This window comes from Pongo abelii, chromosome Y (assembly GCF_028885655.2).
Source record: "Pongo abelii isolate AG06213 chromosome Y, NHGRI_mPonAbe1-v2.0_pri, whole genome shotgun sequence".
Classification (NCBI taxonomy): domain Eukaryota; kingdom Metazoa; phylum Chordata; class Mammalia; order Primates; family Hominidae; genus Pongo; species Pongo abelii.
This window is the reverse complement of record NC_072009.2, coordinates 66,831,984-66,840,346: the sequence shown is the minus strand read 5'-3', so window position 1 is coordinate 66,840,346 and position 8,363 is coordinate 66,831,984. Positions and strand designations below refer to the sequence as shown.

The 8,363-nt window shown below is 40.9% G+C and overlaps 2 pseudogenes; both read left to right on the top strand.

Annotated features, from left to right (window-relative positions):
- The first annotated feature begins 1,334 nt into the window (after positions 1-1,334).
- LOC129053344 (keratin, type I cytoskeletal 18-like) lies at positions 1,335-1,908 on the top strand (annotated as a pseudogene).
- Positions 1,909-5,672: 3,764 nt separating this feature from the next.
- On the top strand, positions 5,673-7,075 carry LOC129053393 (C-terminal-binding protein 2-like; annotated as a pseudogene).
- The last annotated feature ends 1,288 nt before the right edge of the window (positions 7,076-8,363 follow it).

Below are 8,363 nucleotides of genomic sequence, written 5' to 3'. Positions count from 1 at the left end.
ATGAGGATCATTAAAATGTCAGGAAAAGGAAACAACAGATGCTGGAGAGGGTGTGGAAAAATAAAAATGCTTTTACACAGTGGGTAGGAGTGTAAATTAGTTCAACCACTGTGGAAGACAGTGTGGCAATTCCTCAAGTATCTACAACCAGAAATACCATTTGACCCAGCAATCCCATTACTGGGTATACATCCAAAGGATTATAAATCATGCTACTATGAAGACACATGCACAAGTATGTTTATTGTAGCACTGTTCACAATAGCAAAGCCTTGGAACCAACTCAAATGTCCATCAATGATAGACTGGATTAAGAAATTGTGGCACATATACACCATGGAATACTATGCAGCCTTATAAAAGGATGAGTTCATGTCATTAGCAGGGACATGGATGAAGCTGGAAACCATCATTCTCAGAAAATTATCACAAGGCCAGAAAAACAAACACTGCATGTTTTCACTCATAGGTGGGAGTTGAACAATGAGAACACATGGACACAGGGCAGGGAACATCAAATGTTAGTGCCTGTTTGGGGGTGGGGTGCTATGAAAGGGATAGAATTAGGAGAAACACTTAATGTAAATGATGAGTTGATGGGTGCAGCAAACCAACATGGCACATGTATACCTAAGTAACAAACCTGTACGTTCTGCACATGTACCCTAGAACTTAAATTATAATAAAAATTAAAGTGACAGACTATAATTTCTCACCAAAATGGATGAAAACTAGAAATCAATAACAGAAAAAAATTCATAAAATTCACAAATACCTGAAAATTAAACAATTTAGTCTTCAACATGCTTTTGTTCAAGAGTTAGAAAATTTAATATTTTCAACGTGTTTATAACGCCCAAAGTGAGCTACAGATTTAATACAATTCCTATGAAATTCTTAATATTATTTTTGACAGAAACAGAGAATGTGACTCCCCAGAGTATACGGAATTTCAGGGGACCACATAAAAAGAGTTGGAAGCATACAATTCCTGATTTCAAAACATGTTAGAAATTTACAGTAATCAAAATCGTTTGTTACTGGCAAAAAGACAGACAACTAGACTAATAAAAAAATCTTTGCCAATTCTGCACACAGTGCCTGCATCATCCTGCAGACTGACAATGATCTTTTTGCTGCTGATGACTTTAAAGTGTAAGACAGAGCAGGCCATATTCCTGTTTGTGGAGAGAGACATTACTGATAACACCAGTGTCACTCAGCCTCTGCTGGAGACAGAGATGGAGGCCCTCAAGGAAGAGCTGCTCTTCATGAAGAACCATGAGGAGGAAGTTAAAGGTCTAAAATCCCTGATTTCCAGCTTTTGATTGACCATGGAGGTAGATGTCCCCAAGTCTCAGGACCTTGGCAAGATCATGGCAGGCATCCGGGCCCAATATGACGAGATGGCTGAGAACAACTGAGAGGAGCTGGACAAGTACTGGTACCAGCAGACTGAGGAGAGCATCACAGTAGTCAACAAGCAGTCCGCTGAGATCAGAGCTGCTGAGAGGATGCTCAGGGAGCTGAGATCTACAGTCCAGTCCTTGGATATAGACCTGGACTCAGTGAGATATCTGAAGGCCAGCTTGGAGAGCAGCCTGAGGGAGGTAGATGCAGATGGAGCAGCTCAACACGATCCTGCTGCACCTGGAGTCAGAGCTGGCCCAAACACGGGAAGAGGGACACCAGGCCCAAGAGCACGAGTACCTGTGGAACATCAAGGTCGAGCTGGAGGCTGAGATTGCTACCTACTGCTGCCTGCTAGAAGATGGGGAGGACTTGAATCTCCTTGATGCTCTGGACAGCAGTAAATACCTTCAAGCCATCCAAAAGAAAAGCCCTCGCCGGATAGTGGACGGCAAAGTGGTGTCTGAGACCAACAACACAGACGTTTTGTGGTGCTGAGCCAGCAGAAGCAATGTCCCTTTGGGGAGCAGGAGGCCAGTAAAAAGTTCAGAGGTCAAAAAAATTACCTTCAAATCACAGAAGTGTTTTCTTCACACAAAAGTAATATAGATTCATTAATACATAGAAGTGTAAATTAGGACAATTTCCACAACTACTAACCAAGAGAGGATTAAAAAAATAATTGACCACCAAGTAATAAAACAAATACACAAGTCATAAAGTATGAGTAATGTTTATGCAGGCAAATGAACAGAGAATTATATCAGCAACAGACATAGTTGATTCATATTTGACTTATTTTCTACACTCCTTGAAACTGTACACAGTTGAATATAATCATACAAAATTATAATATATAGGCAGAATCTAAAAACTCAATTAAATGACGTAAGGCAGCCTTTCTAACAAGGAAATAAAAGAATATAAAATATTACAAAATAAAATTAAATAAACATTATCTTGTGAAATACCGAATAAACAAATCATACAACTGAAGAAGACCCTTTCTAGATAACTAGCATGTTCAACAATAACTGGGCACCGTAAAGAGCAGATTTTGAATTATTAGCATATGGTTAGAGTAACAAAATTGCACAATTATACATTATAATCTCCCATAAAGAGCATTTAGAAGAAAATTTTAATAAAGATTTCAACGATACTAGAGAAACTTTTTATTATGTTCTTAATATATTACTCCTCTTTTTATACAAATGGAAAGGCTATAATTTATTTTTTTATTTAATTTTTTGAGACGGAGTCTCGCTCTGTCACCCAGGCTGGAGTGTAGTGGCGAGACTTCGGCTCACTGCAACCTCCACCTCCCGGGTTCACGCCATTCTCCTGCCTCAGCCTCCCGAGTACCTAGGACTACAGGTGCCCACCACCACGCCCGGATAATTTTTTTGTATTTTTAGTAGAGATGGGGTTTCACTGTGTTAGCCAGGAAGGTCTTGATCTTCAGACCTCCTGATCCACCCGCCTCGGCCTCCCAAAGTGCTGGAATTACAGGCTTGAGCCACCGCGCCTGGCTGGCTATATTTTTTGTATTTTTAGTAGAGAAGGGATTTCACCATGTTGGCCAGGCTGGTCTTGAACTCCTGACCTCGTGATCCACCCATCTCAATCTCTTAAAGTGCTGGGATTACAAGCATGAGCCACCGCACTGGCCTATAATTTATTTTTTTAAAAGCAAAGAAAAACCTTACATTTTTAAACACGGGAAAAACATGAATATTGTAAACTATGCTGTGGAACACTACAATATAATAAGCAATTAGAAATAAATTATACTATCATTCAGATAAATGATGAGGAAAGTAAATGGAAACACTAATGATAAATTTTTCTATGCCGTGAACTTAGACACAAACTAAATCTTTTCTTAATGTGATGTGCATACTATCAAATTAACTTTTTATACAACACATAAATTCAAGTGTGCTATTCCGAAACCCCTGAAGCTAAAATTATAGGCTGATTTAACATACATAAAAACAAGGCAGGGAAAACGTACAGATCACAGTCCCAGTAAGCTTTATATAAGATTAATTAATAAAATAACTCATAAAGAAATAATGTAACAATTAAGAATTTGTTCTATTCCTGGCAAGTTTCTAAGTTTTTCTTTGGCATTAACGTCTTTAAAAATTCTTTGAGATGAGTAGATACAATAAACTATTTCACACGTGAGATGTTTGCCATAGAGAGTTTACATTTCTAAGTTGGTTTCTACTAAGGAAAAGAAAACTTTTTGACCTACATTACCAGAGATGAAAAAAAGAATAAAGTGAAATAGAAGATTCAACTTTATCATATGTACTTAAGTGCTTTGAGCTCTGATAAATTCTTTTTCCGGTTTTTTTGGCAGGATCACATTTGAAATCATAGGACTGAAAATTATGAAGCAGAAACATTTGTCCTAAGTGTTTCTGAAATATGTGAACCAAACCCCAACGTCTGCACTTTTACTCTCACAAACTTCTGACATGAGGCACAGATTTTTACAAAACAGCTTAACATAGAAGTCTCGCAAAATGTACAGGTTTCCCCAGATCCCAAAACAATAGAAAAGCACTCAGACCACAAGCCCTTCAAGGGAATAACAGAAAGAAGAGGAGAACTTTGGCTCTCACTGTGAATGCTCTGGAATGTTAGTGGAGGAGCAGGAGAAGCCTTAGAAGATTTAAGACCATAATAAGCATAGGGTAGGAAATTTCCCGCTGTGGCAGCAAAAGAAGTAAATCTAGAATTTTCCAGAACCAATTTCCTTGAAGCAGAACTTCCAACACCACATTTTTAAGGTTCTCTCCTTGGCCTTTGCACCTCTCATCTTTGTTATTTGTTCATTCTTGCCTATTGGGATGATGCCTATTATTCTCTCTCTTTTTATATTCCAAAGGTATTTCCTTTACTGTAGAATGGGGCATCCAAGGTAGACTACAGCCATGAGTTCGTAGTTTCTGTTTCTGTTTAAGCCAGTAAGGCCCTTTCCTCATCCCCCTTTGCCGCTTATCACTAGAGACAGAACCTAAAACCATTGCTGCAGGCTGCTAAAAACCTAAAACAAAACAGAGCCATAACAAAAACAAAACAAGGCAGGTTGGAAAAGCTTGCTGTACAAGGCAACCATGTCTGGCTTATATTCACCACATCCCTTCTTCTTTCCCAGAACAGCAATTGGGCTCAAGAGAAAACGTCCAACTTTTAGTATCTTCCTCAGTATAGAATGAGAACAGTGGAACATGTGTTCAAAGGTTTGGCTTTTTAGGCTACTGCTGATGGCTAGATTCTGTCTCCCCCAAAAGGGAGTGCTAAAGGAAATGGCAGAGTAATGAGAATGACAATTTATGACTGGTGAGAAGAGAAGTTGCGTGCTTATCATAGCCTCAGAGAAACAAACACTGCAATCAACTGCGGAAGCAAAGGGCTACAGTGTCTGGAAAACAATGGGAAAAATATCTTTACCTTAAAAATACACACACAAAGCCAGAGAAGATACATTGAAGACCTGTTTATGAAACACCAGGATGTACAGCCTCACTGATTGTTGTATTATCTTGTAGTAAGAACGTTAGTACATACTACATTACACAGTTGTTTTATAAATTTCTGAATCTCATCAAAAGATTGCAGGGCATACAGAAAAGGATGAAAACATGTTCCAATTGAAGAAATAAAATAAACCTACAAATATTGACCTTTAAAAATCTTTGTTGACTTTTAAAGGTCAAAATTTGTAGCTTTACTCTTTGTTGTTGTTGTTGTTTTCGCATTATATAATTTAAAAAATCAAAATAATTATCAAAGCTCCTTAATTACATGGACACTACTCCGGTCCGCAGGGCCCCGGCAAGGGAGGAGACTCGACACCACGTGGGACACCCGGTGGACCCCCAACCCACGCCCAAGGTTCAGAGCAGGAGCAAGCACCTGGCTGCACCAGGCCGAAGCCGCCTCCACCCCCAGCGGTCGCAGACTCCAGGAGCTCCAGACCTGGGGTCGTGGTGAGATTCATTGATTGACTGATCGGTGGTGGCTGAGTTGCAAGAAAATGGGTTTCATCACCTTAAATGGTTTTGAACCAATGAAGCTATATTCCCTTAAAAAGAAGGACAGCCCATCGTGTGAACTATAGAGTTTGTGAACAAATTTATATTGGGTTCATAGTGGCATCATGCACACAGACTCCTGCGAGTTCCCCTAAGTTCTTAGAGGACTGCTTTGCCTTTTGATCTGAGAGTTGCAAAGTTGTGTAAAGAATGGCCCTTGTGGATAAGCGCTAAGTCAAGAGACAGCGACTGGACAGAATTGTGAAGGAATTCGCCGCCAGATCATGAAAGACCCCCTACGCCCCGCTCACTGGCGGGATTGCTGGTCGGCCATGACTGCACTGTGGACATGCCCATGCGGAAGGACCTGGCCACCGTGGCCTTCTGTGATGCAGTCCACGCAGGAGATCCACGAGAAAGTTCTAAACGGAGCCATGGGAGCCATGATGTACCACACCATCACCTCAACAGGGAGGATCTGGCAAATTTCAAGGCTTTGAGAGTGATCGTGCGGGTTGGCAGTGGCTATGACAACGTGTACCTCAAGGCTGCTGTTGAGCTAGGAATTGCTATGTGAAACATCCCGTCCGCAGCCGTGGAAGAGACAGCCGACTCCACCATCTGCCACATCCTCAACATGTACCGGAGGAACACATGGCTGTTCCAGGCACTGTGGGAAGGCAAGCGAGTCCAGCGCGTGGAGCAGACCTGCGAGGTGGCCTCGGTAGTGGCCCGCGTTCGTGGGAAGACGCTGGGCCTCATCGGCTAGGGTCGCACGCAGCAGGCTTTTGCAGTTCCAGCCACAGCCTTTGGATTCAGCGTCATATTTTATTACCCCTACTTGCAGGATGGGATCGAGCACTCCCAGGGCGTGCAGAGGGTCTACACACAGCAGGATTTGCTGTATCAGAGCCACTGCGCCTCCTTGCACAGCAGTCTCAGCGAACATAAACACCACCTCATCAATGACTTTACCATAAAGCAGATGAGGCAGGGAACATTCATTGTGAACACAGCCCGTGGTGGCCTGGTGGATGAGAAAGCCTTAGCACAGGTCCTCAAGGAGGGCAGGATACGAGGGGCAGCCCTCGACATGAATGAGATGCAGCCCTTTAGCTTTGCTCAGGTCTGTTGAAAGATGCCCCCAGTCTCATCTGCACTCCTCAGACTGCCTGGCTACAGCGAGCAGGTGTCACTGGAGATGACGGAGACAGCTGCCACCGAGATCCGCCGAGCCATCACAGGTCGTATCCCAGGAAGCTTAAGAAACTGTGTCAACAAGGAATTCTTTGTCACATCTGTGCTTTGGTGGGAAATAGACCAGCAAGCAATATATCCAGGCATCGTGGGCGTGGCTCCAGGAGGACTTCCTGCAGCCATGGAAGGGATCTTCCCTGGAGACATCCCGGTGACTCACAACCTCCCGACAGTGACACATCCTTCCCAAGCGCCTTCTCCCAACCAGCCCTCAAACACGGGGACAATCGAGAGCACGCCAACGAGAAATAACAGACAATGCCAGAAGGTAATCATTCAGATACACCTGGAAACAAGACACAGTGAAAAATAGATAAACTAAGAGAAAAAGAATCTGATGCTCTTTTTAGCTGATTCTGGACGTATGCATCATTGATATTGCAGTGTTAAAACTACAAGAGCTAGAAAACTGAAGATGTTGTTTGCTTACGTAAGCTCTGAAAGACTAGGGTGTGATTTATTAAAGACCAACTTCCGTTATTGTGTGTTAGGTTTTTCATCTGTGCGTCAAATCACAAAGAATAAACAGAACTTTCTCCTTTATCAGTCCCTTGGGCACAGCAGGTCCGGAACACCCTGCTCAGAATATTGCATCAAGGATTCAAACATCAAAATAAAAACCATGAAGAGGAAATCCCCATCCTGTGACTTGAGTCCCTTCAGTCTGCAGGGACTCATTACAGCTGTTTGCTAATACGAAGATCACATTACTAGAAAATGTGGAGTAAACTGTTTGCCTGTGGTAGACACCTGCAAGCACAGGATTGAAGACAGTACTGCCTCCTGTACAGAGAAGCATCTGTCACATCTGAACTGCATACTGAGTGGGCAAGTTGGTTGTAAGTTCAGTAAAAGCCTCCGATAATGCAAAAAAAAAAAAAAAATTAAGTTTCACAAGCTCTTTGTAATCAAGTATATTTTGTCAGTTTCAGATCCACTGCTATTTTATTGAGTGGAAAGTCTTGCACTAAAAGGGTTCAAGGAAAATAAGGTTGCATTTCCTTATGTCACAGGAAACACTTTTAATGGTAACTTGACAGATCGTCTATGAACAAACCCACTTTTTTAAACACTGATATAGTCTTCTTTTGTTCACGTTGTGTTTTATACAAGAACACTTCATATGTATTGGATGTGACTGATTTTAACAAATTCTATTAGATTTGCATCAATTAGTTACATGTTCTATTCATAGGCTTTTGTGAATCATTGTCTTTTTGTTTAAAAAGATGGCCTATTTTGATCCTTTGATTAGGTACATTCCCGTTTTTGTAAGAAAAGAAAAATTTTTTAAATGGTCCCAAATAGAAAAATAATGGCTATCAGAAGTACTTTTTGTTTTAATGTAGTGCGAGTTACCATTACTGTAGTTGTTTATTGTAAAGATGGACATTTAGCATTCAGTGCAGTTTTCAATAAAATGTAATTAGAAAAGACTGCTTAATGAACAGAAACAGAACATAGACAACAAAAGAATATTAGAAGAAGTGATACATAAAGAAAATGAGATATCAATAAAAAGATTTTTAAAAACCAACAGGAATTGTGAATCTGAAGAACATAATAACTTATTAAAAATTTAATCAACAGTCACAAAAGCAGACTAATAAAGGAGAAAAAATTACACAATTGATGACATTGTAG